We start from the raw sequence: 26,549 nt of genomic DNA, 5'->3' as shown, positions 1-26,549 counted from the left end.
TCTCTTCCTGCCCTCAATCATTTCCAGCAACAAGATGCTTTCAAATGAGCCAGCACTTCACATCACGGGGCCAAATTATTGGAGTTTCAGCTTCAACATCAGTCCTGCCAATGAACACTAAGGACTGATTTCCTTTAGGATGGACTGGTTGGATCTCCTAGCAGTCCAAGGGACTCTCAAGAGTCTTCTTAAACACCCAGTTCAAAAGCATCAATTCTTCAGTGCTCAGCCTTCTTTATATTCCAAAACTTACATCCACATATGACTACTGGAAAAACCGTCGCGTTGACTAAATGGACCTTTCTTGACAAAGTAAAGCCTCTGTTTTTCAATATGAATATAATAATCAATAATAATCAATTATCAGCAATAATAAATAATGATAATTAATCATCTAGGTTGGTCATAAGTTTGCTTCTAAGGACGAAGCGTCTCTTAATTTCATGGCTGCAGTCAACATCTGCAGCGATTTTGGAGCCCAGAAGTATAAAGTCATCTTCTGTTTCCACTGTTTCCCCACCTATTTGCCATAACGTGGCGGCATCCGATGCCATGATCTTTGTTTTTTGAATGTTGAGCATTAAGCCAACTTATTCACTCTCTCGTGTCACTTTTATCAAGAGGCTCTTTAGTTCTTCACTTTCTGCCATAAGGCTGGTGTCATCTGCATATTTCAGATGATTGATATTTCTCTGTCAATCTTGTTTCCACCTTGAGATTCCTCCAGCCCAATGTTTCTCGTTATGTAGTCTGTGTAGAAGTTAAATAAGCAAGGTGGCAATTATACAGCCTCGGGGTACTCCTTTTCCTTTTTGGAGCCAGTCTGTTGTTCTATTTCCAGTTCTAATTGTTGCTTCCTGACCTGCATACAAGTTTACCAAGAGGCAAGTCAGGTTGTCTGGTAGTCCCATCTCTTTCAGAATTTCCCAAAGTTTATTGTGATCCACATAGTCAAAGTGTCAATAAAACAGAAGTAGATCTTCTTTTGGAACTCTCCTGGTTTTTCAATGATGCAGCAGATGTTGGCAATTTGATCTTGGTTGCTCTGCCTTTTGGAAAACCAACTCGAATAGCTGGAAGTTCCTGGTTGCTGTATTGCTAAAGCATGGCTTGGATAATTTTGCCCATTAATTTAGTAGCATATGAGATGAGTGCAACTGTGTAGTAGTTGGAGAATTCTTTGGCGTTGCCTTTCTTTGGGATGGGAGTGAAAACTGCCCCTTTCCAGTCCTGTGGCCAGTGCTGAATTTTCCACATTTGGTGCCATGTTAAGTGCAACCCTTTCATAGCATGGTCCTTTGGGATTTGAACTAGCTCAACTGGAATTCTATCCCCTCCACTAGCTTTCTTTGTAGTGATGCTTCCTAAGACCCACTTGAGTTTACATTCCTGGATGTCTGGTTCTAGGTGAATGATCACATCATCATGATTATCTGCGTCATGACTATCTTTTATGTACAGTTCTTCTGTGTATTTTTGCTACCTCTTCTTAATATCTTCTGCTTCTGTTAGGCCCATACGACTTCTGTCCTTTATTCAGCCTATCTTTGCAAGAAATGTTTGCTTGGTATCTCTAAGTTTTTGAGGAGATCCCTAGTCTTTCCCATTCTATTGTTTCCTCTATTTCTTTAGTGCAGTGGGTGTGGCACAATTCAAAGGCTCTCTTCCCACTCTGCTCAGTCATAGTCAATAAGTGGTACCAACCAGTGTCCAGTGCTGTGACATATGACCAATTTCAATTCTTCCTTAACCAAGTGACTAAATAAAACATCCCGGAGTTTATCAATACACAGTGTTCCATGGCTGCCCCTGGATTCGAGTACTTCCTCACCCACTCCAGGTTAACATAGTCCTTTATCACCATCCATTGCTTCAGTACACTGACAGTCTTCAAATGCTTCTACATTAATCCTGGTGTAAAATTTCTAGTAGTTATAAATGGCCAGTGTTTTACTTTGCAGCACGACCCAATGGCTTCTTCATGCTCACCCATACACCAACTCCGTAGTTTGTCGCCATCTAGTGTATACATGAAGTGACATGCTTAAAGAGCTTCCTCATCCACCCCAGATCTAGACAGTCAGTCTGTCGTCTCCATACAAGCGTTTCAGTGCTGTGACATGATTTGAAATGTTGTCTGTGCACACTGAGGCATACACAGCCAGCAGTTCGCCATGCTCCAGTGTTTCAGGACTTTGATAAGATTAAATATGTTCTTGGTCCCACTAACGTCAATACACTCACCATTTATAACCATCTTGTTTCACTGCTGTGACATAATGTCAACTGCTTCTTCATCCATTCCTGTGTCAAACGAACTCAGTGGTTTTTTCCCCATCTAGTGCTAGTGTTCAGTACTATGAAATGATTCTGAAGCCTCTGTGTCCATTCCGGCTCAAACATAGTCCATATTCTCAACCAGTGCTTCAGTGATGTCACATGCTTCAAGTGCTTTCTTCATTCACTCCATATCAAGTACATGCAGTCGTTCATAAGCATGCAATGTTTCAGTTGTGCAACATGCTTCAAATGGTTCTCTAATCCACTTGAGCTGAAACATACCCAGTAGCTTATGACCATTGGTGTTTCAGTGCTGTGCCATGTTTCAAGTCCTTCTTCTTCTACGCCATGCTGAACGCATGCAATAGTTTATCACCATCAGTTGTTTCAGTTCTGTTACATTCTTCAAGTCTTGTTTCATATACTCTGGTTCAAATACACCTAGAAGTTGTTCACCATCAACTGTTGAGTTCTGTGATATGTCTCAATTGTTTCTGTACGTACCAGTTCATAAACACGCATACATTTTTCTCCATCCTGTGTTTTAGGGCTGTCATATGGTTAAATGAGTCCCCTTCTTACCCCAGGTGAAATACACCCAGTATTCGTCAACATCCAGTCTTTCAGCTACGTGATACAGTTCAAGTGCTTCATCATCCATTCTTGGAAGACACAGCCAATAATTTGTCGAATTCCAGTGCTTCAGTGCTATGAATTTTTTAAGTGTTTCTGCATCCAAATAGCTCAGGCAAGACTAAGAGATTGTAACTATCACTGGTTGAGTTTTATGACATGGCTTAAGCGCATCTCCATCTACATTAGGTGGAACGCACTCAATAATTACCACCATCCTGTAACTCATAGGTAAAACATTCTTGGAATGCTTCTTTATCTACTGTGGGTCAAACACACCGAGGAGTTTTTCACCAGTCAGTGTTTCAGTGCTGTGACAACTTCCACTGCTTCTTTGTCTACTACAGGTCAGCACACCAAGTGTCTTGTAACTACTAGCTTGCACTCTAGAGAACATACCTCTCTTCTACTGAGACTGAGATGTAGAGCATGCATCTCACCACTATTAAGACCCCATTCTAAGCACACATGCCACTTCTGCAGTGGCTAAACTCTGGAGGAAATGTGACAACACTATTGACCCTGTATTCTAGAACACACATCTTACCTTTGCTGAATCAGTGTTCTACAGAAGGCTTAGCACAACTACTGAGCTTGCACTCTGAAAGTATCATCCTACCTCTACTGAGTCAACATTATATGCCATACATGTTCCAACTTCTGAGTTTGCACTATGGAATACACATTATGCCACTACTGAGCAAGCTCTAGTGTACACATGACAACGTACTGATCCCCACATCAAAGGGTAATGCTGAAAATTTGTCAAAGTACTGCACTCTTGTGCTCATTTCACATACTAAGCAAGATAAGGCTCAAAATCCTTTGTGCTAGGCTTCAAAGTATTTGAACCAAGAACTTCCAAATATATGCGATGGATTTAGAAAAGGCAGAGGAATGAGGGCTTATACTGCCCACGTTCATTGCCTCCTAGAGAAAGTAGGAAGTCAAGAGATACCTGGAATAACAGGCAAGTTGGACCTTGGAGTACATATGAAGTATGGCAAAGGCTAACAGAATTCCCTAAGAGAACTCACCATTCACAGAAAACACCCTCTTCCAACAACACAAGAGATGACTCTTGAGATGGTCAATGCTGAAATCAGATTGATTCTGTTCTTTGTAGCCGAAGATGGAGAAGCTCTATGCAGTCAGAAAAAAAAAAAAAAAAACCCAAGACTGAGCAGTGACATGGCTCAGATCAGGAATGCCTTAAAGAAAACTTCAGACTTAAGTTGAAGAAAGTATGGAAAACCGCTAGACCATTTGGGTTGGCCAAAATCAATCTCTTATGATTATGCAGTGGATGTGACAAATAGATTTGAGGGATTAGATCTTATAGACAGACTGCTTGGAGAACTATGGACCAAGGGTCATGACATTCTGCATGAGACAATGAACAAAACCTACCCAAGAAAAAGAAATGCAAAAAGGCAAAAGGTTTGTCTGAGGAGGCCTTACAAATAACTTAGAAAAGAAGAGAAGCTAATGGCATAGGAGAAAAAGAAAGATAATCCATTTGAATGCAGTTTTCTTAAGAATAGCAAGGAGAGATAAGAAAAGCCTTCCTCAGGGATCAATGCAAAGAAACAGAGAAACACAATAGGATGGCAAAGACCAAAGATTACCTCAGGAATGATACAGATACCAAGGGAACATTTCATGCAAAGATGGGCACAATAAAGGAGACAAAATATATGGACCTAACAGAAGCAGATATATTAAGAAGTGGTGGCAAGAATACACAGAAGATCTGAACTTAGAAAAAAAAAAAAAGGGAAGAAGAAGAAGAAGGTCTTAATGACCCACATAACCGTGAAGGTGTCTTTACTCACCCAGAACCATACATCCTGGAATGTGAAGTCAAGCAGCCCTTAGTACATAACTATGAACAAAGTTACTAGAGGTAATGTGTTTCCAGTTGTGGAATTTCAAGTCCTACCAGATTATGACATTACAATCCTGCACGCAATATGCCAGCAAATTTGAAAAGCTCGGCACTGGCCGCAGAACTTGGAAAGGTTAGTTTAAACTCCAATCCTCAAGAAAAGCTAGGCCAAAGATTGTTTAAACTAACACACAATTACACACATCTCACATGTAAGCACAGTCATGTTCAAAGTTCTTCAAGCTAGGCTTCAGCAGTACATGAACCGAGAACTTCCAGATGTTAAAGCTGGATTTAGAAAAGTCAGAGAAACCAGAGATCAAATTGCCAGCATCCATTGGATCAGAGCAAAAGCAAAGGAGTTCAAGAAAAACATCGACATCTGATTTGGACTATGCCAAAGGTTTCGACTGTGTGGATGACAACAAGCTATGGGAAATTCCTGGAAAGATGCAAATACCAGACCTCTTTAGCTGCCTGCTGAGAAATCTGTAGGCATGTCAAGAAGCAACACTTGGACATAGAACAATGCGCTAGCTTCAAGTTGGGAAAGGAGCACATCAAGGCTGTATATTGTCATGTGGCTTATTTAACTTATATTCAGCACGTCCTGTGAAATGCCAGGCTGGATGAAGCCCAACTAGAATCAAGATTGCTTGGAGAACTATCAATAACCACAGATTTGCAGTTGACACCACATATATGACAGAAAGTGGAGAATAAATAAAGAGCGTATTGATGGAAAGAAAGAAGAGAGTGAAGAACCTTGCTTAAAACTCAATGTTGAAACCATGAAGATCATGGCATCTGGCCCCGTGACTTCACATCAAATAGGGAAATCACGGGGAAAAATGGAAACAGTGATAGACTTTATTTTCTCGGGCTCCAAAATCACTGCAGATGGTGAGGGCAGCCGCGGAATTAAAAGGTGCTAGATCCTATGAAGAAAAGCTGCAACCACCTAAAGAGCATATGCAAAAGCAGAGGCATTACTTTGCAATTAATGGTCTATCAGGTCATACCTATGGAGTTTCCATTACTCATGTATGGATGGGAGAGTTGGACTATACAGAGAGTTGCGCATGGAATCATTGATGATTTTGAACTGTGGTGTTGGAGAAGACTCTTGCGAGTCCCTTGGACTGCAAGGAGATCAAAGCAGTCAATCCTGATGGAAATCAGCCCTGAATATTCATTGGAAGTACTTTTGCTGAAGCTGAAACTCTGGTACTTTTGCCACCCGATGCAAAGAGCTAACTATAGGAAAAGACCCTGATGCTGGGAAAGCTTGAGTGCAGAAGGAGAAGGGCCTAGCAGACGATGAGATGGTTGGATGGTACAACTAATTTGAGGCACATGACTTTGAGCAAACTCTGGGAGTTAGTGATGCACAGTGAGGCGTGGTGTGCTGCATAATAAGGAGCATAACATGCCTTATTATGTTGCAGAGAGTTACTATGCCTGAGCAACTGAACAACAGCAGAATCAACCATTTCAGTAAGAAGTGAAGACGCAACTTACAGGAAGATGCTCAGAGAAAAATAGAGAAACAATATCAATCCACTTCTCATGCAGCCATTTTTACTCTTATTGAAACAAGGTTTTTCCATATTTAAATATGGCTTTCCTGAAGTATGTGAATTCTAACTTGTTTTTTCACCTCAGAGAGGTGTGTTGATGAAGTCACGATGCACAGAGACATGGCAGTTCTCACAGATTCCCTTAATAAAATCATGATGTACTTAAGGAGCTGGGGGTATTTTTTCCATGGGAATAAATATTTTGATGAGGAACTCTTTAATTCTTTAGAAAATGTTAATTACCATAATCAAATTTGTTTGGAATATTTGTAGTCTTTCCTTTGGTATCAGAAGATACTGCAGCCCTGACAATAAGGCAGGGTTTTCCAACCAAAAGCCTGAAACAGAGCAGCTCACCACACTCTAAAAGCACATTAGAAAAGTGTTAATTTGCTATTCAAATCAGTGAGCATTATACCCAAGTGAAAGAATGGCTAAAAGAGCTTGAAGAACATCACTAGAGCCTGCTAAAAGAAATCAATATGGGATTAATGGTATGAAAGGTTAGAGTAGATGAAACTTGAATTGTATTAATGGAAAATATAGTAAAAGTTTCCTAGCATGTGGGCAGAATGAGAAGTCTCCTCAGAAACTAAAACAAAACAAATCTACACATTCTTTCAGAAAATCCAAATGGCCTCAGAATGAAATATAAAGGTGCAGGAGAGATAGCTAAGAGCTTAAGTGGATATATGGATACTCGAATTATTTGACCAACATGATGTTTCATAGGCTTTTCGGCATTCACACCACAAATGTGAACTCTGATGGCTGGGATACCCTTACCTCTCATCCTGCTGAACTATTGCCTAGAATATTTTTATTCTGTGATAGATTTCTTCTAATCAGTATCATTCTATCACGTTTTGAAAAATAAGTATTTTTGCACTTTCAACATGCAAATTATATTTGCTTGTTGCTAAATATATGTAACTAACTTCTCTGCTAAACTCACTGTTTTTTGGGGTTTTTTTTTGTTTTTGTTTTTGTTTTGTTTTTGTTTGTTTTTTTCCCTTAAGATCTTATTTATGTATTTATTTTTCCATTTTATTAATTTTTTCTTTAATTTTTACTTTACTTTACAATACTTTATTGGTTTTCCCATACATTGACATGAATATTTGTTATTTTTAAAACTGCATTTATTTTGGCGGGGCCAGGTAGTCATGGATGTTCAAGGGCTTTCTCTAGCTGAGGCAAGTGGTATGGTGCACTTCACTATGCTGCATCGCCTTCCCATTGTGATGTTTCTTTTGTTGGAGAACACTGGCTCTAGTTTCGGCACATGAGCTCCTGAGTTGTGGCCCATGAGCTTAGTTCCACTTCAGCATGTGGGATCTTCCCAGACAAGAATCACTGGGAGGCTGACTATTAATCGATGGATCACTAGGGTAGTTCAACACAGACTATATAGGCTGGAAGGTTGATACCGTACATATGAAAGCCAAGAAGGACTTAAGTAGATATTGTTTTTCTTTGGGGTATTCTCCTGGTGGCTCATTGGTAAGAGGCCACTTCCCAATGTAGATGACCCAGGGTTGAGAAATCCCTGAGTTGGGAAGATAGATCTTCCGGAAGAGAGAATGAAAACCAGACTCAGTATTCTTGCCTGGGAAATCCCACGGGCAGAGGAGCCTGGTGGTCTATGGTCCATGGAGATGAAGAGACGGAAATGACTTAGCAGCTAATCATGACCACCACCACCATGTTGTTTTGGCAGATAAAGTAGATAGTTTGTTTAAATGTCCTTGGCCTGGAATGTCTGAAAAGTAGTCAGTGCTTTTGATTATTAAAAGTATGCATCAGTCAAAGGCATTTTTATTTTATTGTGTGTAAAAATCCCTTTCGATGTTGACTGTAAATTGTTATAACGTATTGCCAGAATTTAGCCAGCCATTATATACATTAATTTGGTTCTCTTTTGAAGCAATGTCTCACAACAGCAAGTGATTTCGATTATGTTCTTGCTTTGGTATCCATCTTGAATTAGGTTTTATTTATTTATTTATTTATTTAATTTGAAAGCAGCATTTCAGTAGGTTTCAATAATTTATTTAATCATTTCATAGTTTCTACAAGAACAACTAGCTTCTAAAAAGGGAAATGGCACTCCATTTCTCTTCTGATCTTATAGGGAAAAGAGAGGAGTAAAGTTCATTGCTTTATGGTGGTTTTTTTTTTTTTTTCAAGGTTAACATGCTCTTTCTAAGGAACACTTCCAAATTTCAAGGTTTTCAAGGATTTCTTAAAAATATATTTTGGTTTCTGGTCTGCTCATTCTCACAGTCGTGTCTGGTTCTTTGTGAGTGTCTGGAATATAGCCCATCAAGCTCCTCTGTCCATGGGGTTTCTTCAGGCAAGAATACTGGACTGGGTTGATAGGCCACTCTTCCAGTGGCTCTCTCATAGCAGATGGATTGTTTGCTATCTAAACCACCAGGGAAGCCTAAAGAACCCTGGAGGGAGTGGCCTGTTGCTTCTCCAGAGCATCCTCCCAAACCAGAAATCAAACTGGGGTCTCCTGCATTGTATCAGATTCTTAGGCAGGTTACCTCCCAGGGAAGCCCTGGTTTCTGCTAAAAAGTGCCAATTGTCGTTCCTTAGTATGTGGACTCACTGATCATATGTCATGATTAAATAGGAGGCAACTTTCAGTACGAAGTTTGAAGAAAATTATGCCATAATGATAAAAATACCCAATAAATTATATATACTAAAATTAGGAGAAAAATAAAAATAAACTCAAGGACCATAGCCTGGGAAATGGTCTTCCGTACAGTTTAAAGAGGAGTGTTCTGAAGCTGTAGGGGCAGAGCCAGGACACAGAGAAAATTCTTTAAAGTTGAAAGTACATGAATGAAACATATCTCGTGGGAAAAGGATCCTGTTAACCACAAAATACAGGTCTGACAAGAGTGATGTTAGTGTTTTCCTAGGCGAGAATCTGGAATCATTACACTTCTTAATTATCTTCACTAACTAGGAACACATAACTCCAAAGCACAGAAATGCACAATCTCATTTTCATATCCTGACTTCCCCAGAGGGTACACTGATGAAAGACAACTGCAACAGATTTTTACTTTCCCATTCAAGTGAATACCCAGTGACTATCCTCCGTGGTTAAAGCAGATGTACAATATGTGTTTCCCAGGTCAAAAATAGGCTGCCTAGCATAAAGTTCAAGCAAAACTATATCTAGCTAGAATGTTCACTAATACTTAGTAGGTGAAAAGGTCTTCCCTCAGTATGAAAATCAATTCTGAACATTTTATTTCTGAAGAGAAACTCTTTTCTGTTTCTTTGGTAACAGTCACTTTATTTATTTATATTGTACTTTACAATAGTGCATTGGTTTTGTCAGACACCAACATGAACCCTCCACGGGTGTAGACGTGTTCCCAATCCTAAACCCCCTCCCTCCGCCCTCCCCTTACCATCCCTCTGGGTCAACCCCGTGCAACAGTCCCAAGCATCCTCTCCTACATTGAAGCTAGACTGGCGATTCTTTTCTTATATGACATTATACATGTTTCAATGCCATTCTCGCAAATCATCCCACCCTCTCCCTTTCCCACAGAGTCCAAAAGACTGTTCTATTCATCTGTGTCTCTTTTGCTGTCTCGCATACAGGGTTATCGTTACCATCTTTCTAAATTCCCTATGTTTACAGTCACTTTAACTGTATTCCAATACTCGAACATTGGATACACAGACTAGGGCCTCTACCTCTGCCACCAACAGTCCCTAGCTTCAGTTCTGTTCAGTTCAGTTCCGTTCAGTCACTCAGTTGTGTCTGACTCTTTGTGACCCCATGAAATGCAGCACGCCAGGCCTCCCTGCCTGTCACCAACTCCCAAAGTTCACTCAGACTCACGTCCATCGAGTCAGTGATGCCATCCAGCCATCTCATCCTCTGTCGTATCCTTCTCCTCCTGCCCCCAATCCCTCCCAGCATCAGAGTTCTTTTCCAATGAGTCAACTCTTCACATGAGGTGGCCAAACTACTGGAGTTTCCGCTTTAGCATCATTCCTTCCAAAGAAGTCCCAGGGCTGATCTCCTTCAGAATGGACTGGTTGGATCTCCTCGCAGTCCAAGGCACTCTCAAGAGTCTTCTCCAGCACCATAGTTCAAAAGCATCAATTCTTCGGTGCTCAGCTTTCTTCACAGTACAACTCACATCCATACATGACTGCAGGAAACACCATAGCCTGGACTAGACGGACCTTCGTCGGCAAAGTAATGTTTCTCCTTTTGAACGTGCTATCTAGGTTAGTCATAACTTTTCTTTCAAGGAGTAAGTGTCTTTTAATTTCATGGCTGCAGTCACCATCTGCAGGGATTTTGGAGCCCAAAAAATAAAGTCTGGCACTGTTTCCACTGTTTCCCCATCTATTTCCCATGAAGTGATGGGACCGGAAGCCATGATCTTCATTTTCTGAAAGGTGAGCTTTAAGCCAACTTCTTCACTCTCCTCTTTCACTTGCATCAAGAGGCTTTTTAGTTCCTCTTCACTTTCTGCCATAAGGGTGTTGTCATCTGCATATCGGAAGTTCTTGAAATTTCTCCCGGCAATCTTGATTCCAGCTTGTGTTTCGTCCAGTCTAGCATTTCTCATGATGTACTCTGCATACAAGTTAAATAAGCAGGGTGACATTTTACAGCTGATGTACTCCTTTTCCTATTTGGAACCAGTCTGTTTTTCCATGTCCAGTTCTAAATGTTGCTTCCTGACCTGCACATAGATTTCTCAAGAGGCAGGTCAGGCATTTTCACCAATAACAATGAAAACGCAAGTTGTTTCAGAGTTCTCTCATCATGCATTAAAACAGCTGAATATGTATGTTTAATGATGAAATTTGTACCAGTATTATTTACCATATTTTTATAGATTTTTAAACATATGACAATACTGGACGAACGTGAAAGTGGAGCCGTTCAGTCGTGCCCGACCGACCCTTTGCAACCCCATGGACTGTAGCCTTACAGGCTCCTCCATCTATAGGATTCTCAGGCAGGAATACTGGAATGGGTTGCCATTTCCTTCTTCAGGGGATCTTCCTAACCCAGGATTAGAACCCAGGGCTCCATTTCAAGCATGGAGCTTTACCCTCTGAGCCACCACGGAAGCCCAATACTCTACTGATGTTGTAATGCATTCTAAAGCACATGAGAAATATGAAATCAAAAAAGATTAGAAAAATGTTGAAACATCACTAAGTGTTTTTAAAATGCTTCTGTTCCAGTTTTACTATCATTTATCAGAGGCTATAATAATATAACTACATTTTTATTTTTTGTATTTATGATGTTTTTGTCATCATCTTTTATGTATTTGGAGTTTTGAATGATGTCAATGTTGAAATGAACATCTTAAAGACATCAGTTAAATCTTGGCTTAAAAACAAGCAAAAAAAAAGCACCAGTTTTATTTGAAAAAGTATCAGTTGCAAATCTGAAAGTATAAAATGGTTATATACAAAGAAAGAATCTAATAATGAAATGTGTATTAAGTAGATGTCTATTTCGTGATGACTTTGTAGTTTATAGGTCGTTTGTAAAGCTGACAACATATTTCGTAGAAGTGCTGTCATCTCTCTAACGTTTTGTTTAGTTTTGCCGAAGATTCCTTGTGGCTAAATTAATACTGTGGAGATACAACTGACACTTACTTTCTTTGGTAAGAATGTAAAATGCACCAGTTGCATAGTATGCTATTTGAGACCTGAAGGTTGTCAGCGCTGAGCTGGGGTTGAAGGCAAGGAATCTAACCAAAGGGAATACTTAAATACCAAACGCCACAGAGGTAAGCCTGTCCTTAGAAGGAAAAGAGAATAGCTTTCTGGAGCTGTGACTAAGCACGTTTAAGGTAATTACTGATAATTATGATCCCGTTGCCATTTCCTTTATTGTTTGGGGTTTGGCTTTAAACACCCTTTTTGTGTTTCCTGTGTGCAGAATATCCTTTAGCATTTGTTGGAGAGCTGGTTTCGTGGTGCTGAGTTCTCTCAGCTTTTGCTTGTCTGTAAAGCTTTTGATCTCTCCTTCGTGTTTGAGTGAGATCCTTGCTGGGTACAGTAATCTGGGCTGTAGGTTATTCTCTTTCTTCACTTTAAGTATGTCTTGCCATTCCTTCCTGGCCTGAAGAGTTTCTTTGGAAAGATCAGCTGTTACCGTTATGGGAATCCCCTCATGTGTTATTTCTTGTTTTTCCCATGCTGCTTTTAATATTTGTTCTCGTGTTTGCTCTTTGTTAATTTGATTAATATGTGTCTTGGGGTGTTTTGCCTTGGGTTTATCCTGTTTGGGACTCTCTGGTTTTCTTGGGACTGGGTGATTCTTTCCATGCCCACTGTAGGGAGGTTTTCAACTATTGTCTCCTGGAGGATTTTCTCATGGTCTTTCTTTTGGTCTTCTTCTTCTGGGACTCCTATAATTCGAATGTTGGAGCGTTTCATATTGTCCTGGAGGTCTCTGAGATTGTCCTCATTTCTTTTAACTCATTTTTCTTGTTTCCTCTCTGATTCATTTATTTCTACCATTCTATTTCACTAATCCTATCTTCTGCCTCTGTTATTCTACTATTTGTTGCCTCCAGAGTGTTTCTGATCTCATTTATTGAGTCATTCATTATCTATTGACTCGTTTTTATTCTTCTAGGTCCTTGTTAAACCTTTCTTGCATCTTCTCAATCCTTGTCTCCAGGCTATTTATCTGTGATTCCATTTTGATTTCAAGATTTTGGATCACTTTCAGTATCAATATCTGGAATCCTTTCTCAGGTAGATTCCCTATCTCTTCCTCTTTTGTTTGATTTGGTGGGCATTTCTCCTGTTCTTTACCTGCTGAGTATCCCTCTGTCTCTTCATCTTGGTTCTATTGCTGCGTTTGGGGTGGCCTTCTATATTCTGGGAATTTGTGGAGTTCTCTACATTATGGAGTTTCTCCACTGTGGGTGGGGTTGTATCAGTGGCTTGTCAAGATTTCTTGGTTCAGGAGGCTTGTGTTGGAGTTCTGGTGGGCGAGGCTGGATTTCTTCTCTCTGGAGTGCAATGGAGTGACCAGTAATGTGTTATGAGACGACAATGGTTTTGGAGTAACTTTGAGCTGCCTGTATATTGAAGCTCAGGGCTGTGTTCGTGTGTTGCTGGAGAATTTGCATGATGTGTCTGACTCTGGAACTTGTTGGCCCTTGGGTGGTGCTTGGTTTCAGTGTAGGTATGGAGGCATTTGATGAGCTGCTATCAATTAATGTTCCCTGGAGTCAGGACTTGTCTGATGTTCTCAGGATTTGGACTTAAGCCTCCTGCTTCTGGTTTTCAGTTTTATTTTTACAGTAGCCTCAAGACCTCTCCACCTATACAGCACCGATGATAAGACATCTAGGTTAAAGATGAAAGGTTTACCCACAGTGAGGGGCACCTGGAGAGGTTCACTGAGTTACATGGAGGAGAGAAGAGGGAGGGGGTAGTTAGAGGTGACTGGAATGAGATGAGGTGGGATCAAAAGAGGAGAGAGAGAAAAAAAAGAGGAGAGAGAAAGCTAGCCAGCAATCACATCCTTATGTGTGCTCCACCGTGTGGACCACTCAGAGGTATTCATGGAGTTATACAGGGAAGAGGAGAGGGAGGAAGTAGACAGAGGTGGCCAGGAGGATAAAAGAGGGAAATGAAAAGCAGAGAGACAGATCCAGCCAGTAACCAGTTCCTGAAGTGTTCTCCACCGTCTGGAACACGGAGATTCACAGAATTGGGTAGAGAAGAGAAGGGTGAGGGAAGAGACAGAGGCCACCTGGTGGAGAAAAAGGAGTGTCCAAAGGAGGAGAGAGTGGTCAAGCCAGTAATCTCACTCTCAGGTAAAATTGGGTAGTGAAGTTTGGGGTTTTAAATGTACAAAATTGACAACAAATACCAAAAAGCAAAGATTAAAAATCCAGAATAGAGGTTGGATTTTAAAAAATGCAATATTAAGGAAAAGAAGAAGAAGATGAAGAAAAAAAAAGCCACAAAAACTATTAAAACAACAACAACAACCACACAAAGACTATATACAGTGTTTGCTTTTAAAAATATGTTTCTTTTTAAGTAATAGTAGGTTATAAGAATAACAATTAAAGGATAAATGGAGGACTTAAATATTTCTAAAAGTTAAAAAAAGAAGAAGAAAAAGAAAAGAAGAAAAAACTACCACACAACAACATCAGCAAAAAAGAAAAAAAGAAAAAGAAATGGTCATAAAAATAGTAAAGATATTTCTGGCCCTTTCTCTGGTGTTGTGGGCAGTGTGGGGTTATTTCCAAGGCGGTTCCCTCCATTTAATTTCTTCTGTTTGCTGGTATCTTCAGTGTCTGATTTCCGTCCTAATAAGGGGGAGGGGGCCATGGTGGACACTTTTTATTTTTATTTTTTGGCTCCCTTGTTCAGTTGCGCTGTGGGGAGGGAGGAATCCTGCAAACAAATAACACCTGCATTTGCTTTCAGTGTCCCAGGCCCACTGGGCCTGCCCCTGCTCACGATGCACACCTGTCAGGCTCTAAGTTGCTCCAGGGTCTGAGGCCGGCCCTAGGCTGCACGCACCTCCCAGGTCTAAGCCACTCAGGTTCGGTGCTCAGGAAAGCCCTCAGAGGCGCAGATTCGGTTGGGACTGCCTTTTGTGTCCTTCCCACGTCCGAGTAGCTCAGGTGTGTGGTGAGCGCGGTCACTGTGACTTATCGCCTTTCCCGTCTACGCTGCTAGTTTTCTGAATGTACCACTGGTGCCCCTTGTGAGGTGGATGGTGACTGTCCAGAACCCCCAGAAGTCTTAGCAAAGAAGCCTGCTTGCAGTTTTGTAGGTAAAGTCTCTCCCGGGCTGTGATCACCCCCTTCCAGCCCATACGGTTCTGGCTGCCTGTCACCGGCGGGGGATGGTCTGTAACCGGCTATTTCTGTTCCGTCCTTTGTTCTGTGTGCGGTCCTGGTGGTGTCTTATGTTCGGGCTTTTCACGTGGTAGCTGTCCCACAGTCTGGTTTGCTAGCGCAGGTTCATTCGTTGAGGTTATGTGCGGGGCGTTCCTGCCTGATTCTTAAAAAGCACTGCAGCCCGCGCCTCCTGCGCCTCCCTGCCCTGCCCCCACTTGCTAGTGTCGGATGCAGGCGTCTGTGCTGCTTTTCTGCTTGGGGAGTTACTGTTGGGCTTGTAATCTGTTGGTTGTAATTATATATTTATGTTTCCTTCCTGCTACGTTGCCCTCTGTGCTTCCAAAGCTCGCCACAGACTCGGCAGGGAGAATGTTTCTTGGTGTTTGGAAACCTCTCTTCTTAAGATTCCCTTCCCAGAACGGGATTCCCTTCCTGGGACGGAGCTCCCTTCTTACCTCCTTTCTCTTTTTTCATCGATACCTTTTTCCTGGCCATCACTTTCAGGCTGTATGTGTCCCTAGGTATGAGGTGGTTTTCTTGCAGACAGTGTATTGTTGTATGCATTCACCCAGTCTTTGCCTTTTCATTGGAGCATTTAGCCCATTTCTGTTTAAGGTACTTGTTGATAAGTATGATCTTCTTACCATTTACTATATATTTTATGGCTTTGTTTTTATAAGCTTTCCTGTTTCCTATCTAGAGAAGATCCTTCAGCATTTGCTGAAGTGCTGGTTTGGTGGTTCTGAACACTAACTGCTTTTGTTTGTCTGTAAAGCTCTTGTTTTGTCTTTTGAATGAGAATACTATCCTTGTTGGATAGAGTAACCCTAACCCTAACCCTAACCCTAACCCTAACACTAACACTAACCCTAACCCTATCCAACAATGTTAGACTTTTGCCTTTCAGCACTTTAGGTGCATCCTGCCATTCCCTCTAAGCTGAAGAGTTTCTAATTTAAGATCATCTGTTATCCTTATGGGGATTCCCTTCTATGTTATTTGTTGTGATTCCTTTGTTACCTTGAATATTTGTTCATTGTATATTTATTTGTTTGTTTGTTTTCATTTTGATTAATGTGTGTTTTGATATGTTGTGTCTGGGTTTTCCCCCTATGGGACACACTGGGATTTTTCATTTTAGTTGTCTGTTCTTTTTCCCATTTCAGGGACGTTTCTAAATATTTCCTCCTCAAATATTTTCTCATGCCCTTTCCTTTTGTCTTCTTTCTTTGAGAAACCTATGATTTAAATATGGGGGCATTTGACATTGTCCCATAGGTCTCTGTGATTGTCTTCATTTCTCTCTCTCTTTTTTTTTTTTTCCTGGTATGCTTCATTTATTTCCCATATCCGATCTTCCAGCTCACTTAGTCTTTCTTCTGCCTCAGTTACAGTACTGTTCCTGTTGTCCAGAGTGATTTCTACCTCAGTTATTTCATCGCTCATTATGATTGACTACTCATGATTTCTTCCAGGTCCATTTAAAACATCCCTTTCATCTTCTCAATCCATGCCTGAAGTCTATTTATCTGTAGATCCATTTGTTTCCAAGACATTGACTAATATTGTGCTGAACTGTTCTTCCTGTAGACTTCCTACCTCCTCCTCTTTCACTGGTTTGTTGATTTTCATTGTATTCCTTCATCTGCTGGATATGTCTCTGCCTTTTCATGTTGTTTCGATGACTGTCTTCGAGGTCTATTTTCTGCACACCAGAGGGCCATCATTGCTATTAATTGGGTGGTCTCCTCCAAGTGAATGTGGTCGGACCAGTGGCTTGTGTAAGTTTTCTTGTTGAGAGAACTTTTTGTTGTTGTTGTTAAAGAAGATGGCTGTTGATCTCACTTGTTATGAGAGTCCATACAGTTTTCATTAGGGAATTAGCAGGCTCTATTACGGCTTTGATTCCAGATGAGCTATTTCAAATCCTCAAACCCGATGCTATGAAAGTGATGTACTCAATAAGACAAGAAATTTGAAAATCTCAGCTGTGGCTCAGTTGGAAATGGTCAGTTGTCATTCCCGTCTCGAAAAAGGCAATGCCAACGAATGCTCAAACTACCATGCAATTTTACTCATCTCACATGCTAACAAAGAAATGCTCAAAATTCTCCAAGCCAGGCTTCAGCAATCTGTGAACCATGAACTTCCAGATATTCAATCTTGTTTTAGAACATACAGAGGAAACACAGATTAAATTCCCAACATCTGCTGGATCTTCAAAAAAAAGCAAGCAAGTTCCAGAAAAAAACATCTAGTGTTGCTTTACTAAGTATGCCAAAACCTTTGAGTGTACGGATCAAAATAAACTGTGGAAAATTCTGAAAGAGACGGTACTACCACACCACCGGATCTGCCTCTTGAGAAGCCTGTATGCAGTTTAGGAAGCAACAGTTAGAACTGGACATTGAATAACAGACTGGTTCAAATTGGAAAAGCAGCACCTCAAGGGTATATATTGTCACCCTACTTATTTAACTTCTATGCAGAGAAATGTGTGGCTGGAAGAAATGCAAACGGGAATCAAGACTGCCAGGAGAAATGTCAAAAACTTCAGATATGTAGATGACACCCCCCTTATGACAGAAACTAAAGAGGAACTGAAGAGTCTCTTGATGAAAGTGAAAGCGGAAAGTGAAGAAGTAGGCTTAAAGCTCTACATTAGGAAACCTGAGATGGCATCCTGTCCCATCACTGCATGAAAAATAGATGGGAAAACAGTGGAAATGGTGTCAGACTGTTTTTTGGGGGAGGGCGTGGAGGTTCCAAAATCACTGAAGAAAGTGACTGCAGCCATGAAATGAAAAAACGCTTACTCTTCCTAGACAGCATAAAACAAGACCAGAGGCTGACTGCAGCTCAGATCATGAAATCTGTATTGCCAAATTCAGACTTAAATTGAAGAAAGGAGGAAAAAACCACTAAACCATTCAGGAATGACCTATCTCAACTCCCTTATGATTACACAGTGTAAGTGAGAAATAAATGTAAGGGACTAGAACTGATAGAATGCCTGATGAACTATGGACGGAGGTTCATGACATTGTACGGGAGACAGGGATCAAGACCATTCCCAAGAAAATAGACACGCAAAAAGGCAAAATGGCTGCTGGAGGAGGCCTTACAATTAGCTGTGAAATGAAGAGAAATGAAGCCAAAGGAGAGGAGGAAAGATACCGATCTGAACACAGAGTTCCAAGGAGAGAGAAGAAAGCCTTCCTCGGTGATCAGTGCCAAGAAATAAAGCAAAGTAATAAAGCAAAGCAATAGAATGGGGAAGACTAAAGATTTCTTCAAGAAGACCGGAGATACCAAGGGGGCATTTCATGCAAAGATGGGCACTATTAAGGACATAAATGGTAAGGACCTAACAGAAGCAATAGACATGAAGACGAGGTGGCAAAGAACACACAGAAGAACTGTACATCAAAGGTCTTCACAACCCAAATAATCATGACGATGTGATCACTCACCTACATCCAGATACCTTGGAATGTGAAGTCAAGTGGGCCTTAAGAAGCATCACTATGAACAAAGTGAGTGGAAGTGATGGAATTCCAGTTGAGCTATTTGAAATCCTAAATGATTATGCTGCGGAAGTGCTTCACTCAATATGTCAGCAAATTTAAAAAACTAAGCAGCGGCTCAGGACTGGGAAAGGTCAGTTTTCATTCCAATCCCAAACAAAGGCAATGCCAAAGAATGCTCAAACTACTGCACAATTGCACTCATCTCACACGCTAGCAGAGTAATGCACAAAAATATCCAAGCCAAGCTTCAGCAATACACGAACCATAAACTTCCAGATGTTCAAGCTGGTTTTGGACAAGTCAGAGGAACCAGAGGTCAAATGAGTGTATGCACCACTACTCCTGATGATGCATGCAGCAACTACTGAGGTTGAAATCACGAGTTTGCATTCTGCTTTTACTAAGAATTGAATTAGGACAGGTGCACTACTTAGCTTGCACTCTGGCACATACATTACAACTCTAGAGCATAAGTATCACAACCACGTGCGTCTGCAGTCCGGACCTGGCATGCGGTAACTACTGAAAAATGCAAGAAGCTTTTCACAGTTACTGACCCCTGATTTGAAACCACTGCTGCTGCTGCTAAGTCACTTCAGTCGTGTGTGACTCTGTGTGACCACATAGATAGCAGCCCACCAGGTTCCCCTGTCCCTGGGATTCTTGGGGCAAGAATACTGGAGTGCGTTGCCACTTCCTTCTCCAATGCATGCATGCATGCTAAGTCGCTTTAGTCTTATCCGACACCGTGCGAACCTATGGACAGTAGCCCACGACGCCCCTCTGTCCACAGGATTCTCCAGGCAAGAATGTTTGGGTGGATTGCCATTTCCTTCTCTTATGTCAAACCACAGATGCTACAAACACTGAGCTTGCCCTCTGGAATACGCGCTTGTGGATACTGAGGCCGCCATCTAGAGAACGCTCCCAGAAACTACTTAGTTTACAATCTGGATCACACTTTCTGCCACTATTGAGACTATTAACAAGCTTCAGACAAGTGCATTGCTGTCACTGAGACTGCACAGTAGAGCATACATCCCATCACTCCTAAACCCGGGTTCTTTAGGATATGGCCTGCCACTACTGAGCCTGTCCCTAAAACATGCCTGTTGTAAACTCATATACACTTTTGGTGTATTACGCTCTGGATTCTGCATCCCTGCACTACTGAAATTGCCTTCCAGAACAAGAGTTCATCACCGGCTGAACTTTCACTCTGAAGCATGAACATCACAATCATCAGCTTGTTGCTTTATAGGTAAGTCAGGCCACTACTCGACCTGCACTGTAGTTCAGGTGTGCCTAAATAGTTACTGAACTTGCACTCTGAAGTTTCCTTCTGGACACAACTGAGCCAGCACTCCTGTAGACAGAGTGATTTTAAACACTGGAGGACATGGTACGCCTCTCCTGAGCATGAGCTCAAGCGCAGGCATCCGGGCTCTGCTGAGAACGTGCTCTAGTTGCACACATGCCAAAGTAACTGAACGTGCAGCTGGGGGTACAGATCTCATGAATACAGAGTGAGCGCATTTCATCATGGGTTTTGTGCTTCTGAGGTTTACTCAGAAGCATATCTTCCATTGTGACTGCATGTGCCTTCAAGAGCCAATGTTCTGACACTACGGAGACTGTGCTGTAGAGTAAGAATGCCTGAACTACACAACTGCACACTGAATCATGCATCCCAGCAGTATAAACCCTAGCACTACAGCACACTTGTCACTTCTGAGTCCTTACACTAAGCAGGCATGGCACAGCTAGTGAGCATGTGGTCTAGAGCACATGTGTGGCCATTACTAATTTCAGACTCGGAAGCCTGTGTCTTGCCACTTGTAAGCCCAGGCCCCCAAATATTCATGTTTCAGCTACTGGTTTTGCACCCTGGTACACTCCTTTATCACTGCTGAGCCTGCGTTACAGAGCATGAGTTCCACTACTACTATTCTTGCCCGATGGCCTGGGTGCTTAAACCTGTGAGCCTACACTCTGCAGCTGAAAATTGCCAATGACTTGGCTTGCCCTCTGTTGCATATTTTCCCCAACTTCTTCCTGCACTCTGGAGGACCTACTCCAGGAGGCTGCTTTCTAAAACACATATCATCTCCACGAGTGAACCGTCATTCTAGATCAACTGTGTGACCACTAGTGACCTTGAATTCTGAAGTGTTATATTAACTTCCTTGAGGTATTGCTCGAGAATGTGTGTGCAACAATTACCCCCGTGACATTTTATACCAGTCATTTTGCTGCTAGTCACCCAGCACTCTAGACTGTGCAAGCTGTGAGTAGCGTACCTGTATATCTGTGGATGACGTGCCATCACTACAGACCTGGTGTATACTTCATATGTCCTGCATCAATTGATCGTGCGTCACAATACACATATGCCACAACCCTTGCGCTTGCACTGTTGAGGGCTTGTCTTCCCGCTACTGAGCTTGTGTGGCACAGCAGGTATATCACATTTTCTGAATTTGATCTCTGGATATGCAACCAAAAATAAAAACCCAGCTTTCAAGAGAACATGTCCCTCTGCAGTCTGCACCCTTGAGCAAGCGCACTGCAACTCCTGAGACAACACTCTGAAGCACATGTAGAGCAGGCATGCTGCATCTGCTGAACTTAGCTCTTCAGCATGCCCCTCAACAGTGAAACACACTTTAGGCATACCCCTCTTAATACAGACCCATGATCTAGAGCAGGCATGCTTCACATCCTGAATCTTGGCTTTCGAGAACACGTGCTTCATCTCCTGAGATGGTGCTTTTGCGGATTCTCCCCACCACTACTAAATCTGTGCTCTAGAGCGGGTGTGACACTTTGGAGCCTGCGTGCCTCACTACTGTGTCTCTGCTCTAGCCTGGAAGTACTGAAACAGCTTAGCTCGCAATCCAGAGCACACGTTCTGCCACTAGTGTGCTTGCACTTTAGAGCAGGCTGTCTGAAGCCATCCCATTGGCACTGGCAACATGCGTCCAGCCACTGCTGAATGCACACTAGAGCACAGTTCCTGCCACTATTGAGCATGTACTCTACCACAAGATGTCTAAAACTGCTCAGTTGCATTGCGGAGCATGCCTCTTTCCACAACTGAACTTGCATTCTACAGGAAATGGTACACACACACTGACCTTGTGCTCTAGAATTGGCACACCATACATAATTTTCTTAACATTTGAAGCATATGTCTGGCCAACACTAAATCCACGCTTTGGATTTGCTGTGCTCAAATCACTGAGCTTGCCCGCAAGAGTATATCTGAACTCACATTTTATAGCACACCTACTACCACGGTGGATCCTGTGCTCTAAAACTCTCGTGAGATAGGAGAACAAGATGGTGGAGCTATAAGTGGATGTGGAGTACATCTCTCCATGGATACATCAGGCATACACCTTCAGACACAGAAGAGAAATCAGAATATTACCGGAAAGCAGACAGGAGTACCTGACAAGTGGAAAATAATATATAGAACCACGCAAAACTCAGTCGGGCGAAAGAACTGGGGGAAAAATCAGGAGTGTTAGTAGGACTGGATCTGCCCTGAGTGGGGGAAAGAACTGAAGCTGAGGTCCAATCCCACATTAGGTCAATCGTCTGAAGTGTAGAATAGACATTTAAAGCTGAGAGTGAAACAGCTGATCTGTGGAAAGCTGGGTGCAATGAGAAGCAGAGGGTCCTTGCTGCAGCCGTACATACCCCGTACAAGGACATCTGTCCCCTGAAAGGCCCCGTGGCTGGCAGCTGCAGTTTAGGGACTTTGCGGCAATTCATGGGGAGGGCTGCTGTTTCCTTGGGAGAGATGGAGAGAGGGGGTTTGAAGGAGGACACTGTGGTAGGGTATGCCTGTGGAGGAAAGCCAGGCAGCCATGAAAGCGAGGCAATAACACCGAGTCACATGTCGGGGGTGGAGCAATCACCATAGCCTCTCTCTCCCCACATGCTAGCATCAGCAGTTACTACAATAGTGAGGCTGACCCATCAAATGCTGAACACACTGAAATGCAGAGCAGGACACCATGCAGGGTCATCCTTTAAGTGCCTGATGCACCATACTAGAGTAGAATCCCACTCAAGATGCTCCTTTAAGTGTCAGATGCACTGATTTACACAGGAGGATCCCAGCCTGGAAATTCGCTTATGTGCTGACCCATTGAACGACAGAGAAGGATCCCAGGCAAGGAAGCCTTGTGAATGGCTGAATAGGTGGAACTAGAGAGAAGACTGGCCAAAGAGGCCTTCTGATCACTGGATACAAGAGCTCAAAACAAAACAAAACAAAACAAAAAGGCTCTGATAGGGCCATAACTCCTGTGGTGTAGTCAGTCTGTGTCCCTGCACCCTGCCCATTTGACACAACCTGCGTCCCTCAAAGCCAAGCAGCTGCTCCACCTTCACAGTTAACTCTCATTGGAAAAAAGCTGCTACAGGTTAAAAAAAAATCATGCAACTCTTTGCACAGGATTGCTTCAGTCCTGTCTAACTATGTGTGGAACACATTTCACCACTACAGAGAAGAAGCTCTAAAATGCATATACTGGAACAACTGATCTTTTCCAGTCTTGTAGCCACTGCTGAGTTTTCCAAATTTGCTTGCATATTGAGTTCAGCACTTTCATAGCACTATCTATTAGGATTTGAAATCACTCAAGTGGAATTCTCTGTCTCCGCTAGCTTTGTTTCTATTGATGCTTCTTGCGGCCCGCTTGACCTCACATTCCAGGATGTTTGGCTCTAGGTGAGTGATTAGATCAGTTGATTATCTGGATCATGGAGATCTTCTCTGCATAGTTCTTCAATCTTTGCTGTATAGATTTTTGCTACCTCTTCTTAATATCTTCTGCTTCTGTTCAGTCCATACAATCTCTGTCCTTTACTGTATCCACCTTTGCATGAAATGTTCCCTTGGTATCTCTAATTTTCTTCAAGAGATCTCTACTCTTTCCCATTCTGTTGCTTTCCTCTATTTTTTGCACTCATCACCGAGGAAGGCTTTCTTATCACTCTTTGCTATTCTTTGGTGCACTGTATTCATATGGGTATATCTTCCCTTTTCTCCTTTGCCTTTTGTTTCTATTCCTTTCTCAGTTATTTGTAAGGCCTCCTCAGACAACCATTTTGCCTTTTTGCATTCATTTTCTTGGGGATGGTCTTCATCACTGCCTCCTCTACAATGTCATGAACCTCCATATGTAGTTCTTCAAACACTCTATTATGCCTAATCCCTTAAATATTTTCTCATGTCCACTGTACCATCATAAGGGATCTGATTTAGGTCAAACCTGAATCATCGAGTGGTCTTCCCTACTGTCTTCAACTTAAGTCTAAGTCTATAGCAAATGCTGAGCTTCCACTCTGAACCTTCCTTCTTACAAGTATTTGTCCACCATTTTAGAGCACTTTTGCTGCATCTCTTTATCTTCACTCTGAAACATATGTACTGTCACTCCTGAAAGGATGCTCAAGTGCATGCATTGAACTCCTACTGAGCCTACGCTCCACAGTAGTCATGCCAATCTATTAAGCTTGCATTCTGCCACATGCATCTTTCACTATTTAGACTATGATACTGAGGTCATGCTGCAACTGCATAGTTGCAATCTCAAGTTTACCTTCTTCGACTTTCAGCTTTTATACCAGCACACATGTTCTGCCCCTCCTAACCCCACTTTCTTGAATAGATATGAAACAACTGTTGAGGTTGTATTCTGGAGCATGTCCCTGCTATTTCTGAATGCATTCTTTTTGTATTTCTTCATATTTCTTTTAAAAAGTGATTTATTTTAATTGGAATAGAATTACTGTGTATTACTGTGATGGTTTTTGACATACACATCAACATGAATCAGCGCATGGAAACATGTGTCCCCCTATCCTGAACACAACTCAAACCTCCCTTGTTACCCCATGCTTCTGGGTTCGTCCACAGTACAAGAGTTAGATGCATCTTTCATGCATTGAACTTGCACTGGTCATCTCTTTTATGTATGGTAATGTACCTGTTTCAATGCTATTTTCTCAAATCATCCCATCCTTGAACTCTCCCATTGAGTCTGAGTGTCTGTTCTTTATATGTGGAACTTTTTTACTGGCCTTCATGCAGAATCATTGTTACTGTCCTCCTAAATCCCATTTATATGCATTAATAAACAATATTTGCCTTTTTCTAACTTTTTTTTTTACTCTGAATAATAGGCTGCAGGTTGAACTGCCTTACCAAAAGTGACACAAATATGTGTTTTTCTGTAGCTAAGTAATATTCTATTTGAATATATAGCGCAACTTCCTTATATTTTCATCTGCTGATGTGCATCTAGATTACGTGCATGTCATAGCATTTGGAAAGAGAATTGTAATAAACATTGGGGCACATGTGTCTCTTTTGACTGTAATCCCCTCTGGGTATACGCCAAGAAGGGGGGTTGTTCAGTCATATGACAGTTGTAGTCCAAGTTTCTCAAGGAATCACCAAACTGTTCTGCATACAGGTTGTAACAGTTTGTGTTACCACTAGCAGTGTATTAGGGTTAGCTTTTCTCCACAGCCTCCCCAGGATTTCGTGCTTGTAGAATTTCTGGTGATGGCCACTCTGAACCGTGTGATATGACGACACATTCAATTTTAATTTTTGTTTCTCTAATGATGAATGATTTTAAGCATATTTCATGTGTTTGTTAGCCATCTGTATGTCTTCTTTAAAGACACGTCTGTTTAGGGATTTTGCCCCCTTTTAGTGATGCTGTGAAAGTGCGTCACTCAATATGGCAGCACATTTGGAAAACTCACCAGCGGCTAAAGGGCTGGAAAAGGTCAGTTTTCATTCCAATCCCAAGGAAAGGCAGAACCAAAGATTGCTCAAATCACGACACAATTGCATCCATCTCACACGCTAGTAAAGTACTGCTCAAAATTCCCCAAGCCAGGCTTCAGTAATACATGAACCATGAACTGCCAGATGTTCGAGCTGGTTTTACAAAAGGCTGAGGCACCAGAGATCAAAATGCCAACATTAGCTGGATCATTGACAAAGCAAGAGAGTTCCAGAATAACATCTATTTCTGCCTTATTGACTATGCCAAAGTCTTTGACTGTGTGGATCACAATAAACTGTGGAAAATTCGGAAAGCGATGGAGATAGCAGACCACCCGACCTGCCTCTTGAGAAACCTATATGCAGGTCAGGAAGCAGCAGTTCGAACAGGACATGGAACTACAGAGTGGTTCCAAGTAGGAAAAGGAGTCCATCAAGGCTATGTATTGTCACTCGGCTTGTTTAATTTATATGCAGTGTATATCATGAGGAATACTGGGCTGGAAGAAGCACAAGCTGGAACAAAGACTGCCAGGAGAAATATCAATCACCTGAGATATGCAGATGACACCACCCTTATGGCAGAAAGTGAAGAGGAACTAAAAAGCTTCTTGAAGAAACTGAAAGAGGAGAGTGAAAATGTTGGCTGAAAGCTCAAAATTCAGAAAACTAAGACCATGGCATCTGGTCGCATGACTTCATGGGAAATAGATGGGGAAACTGTGTCAGATTTATTTGGGGGGGGGGGGCTCCAAAATCCCTGCAGATGGTGACTGCAGCCATGAAATTAAAAGACGCTTGCCCTATGACAGGAAAGTTATGACCATCCTAGATAGCATATTCAAAAGCAGAGACATTATTTTTTCCACCAAGGTTCCATCTAGTCAAGACTATGGTTTTTCCAGTAGTCTTGTTAGGATA

Source organism: Ovis canadensis, chromosome Y (genome assembly GCF_042477335.2).
Source record: "Ovis canadensis isolate MfBH-ARS-UI-01 breed Bighorn chromosome Y, ARS-UI_OviCan_v2, whole genome shotgun sequence".
In the NCBI taxonomy this organism is placed as follows: domain Eukaryota; kingdom Metazoa; phylum Chordata; class Mammalia; order Artiodactyla; family Bovidae; genus Ovis; species Ovis canadensis.
Note: the sequence above shows the minus strand (reverse complement) of the source record.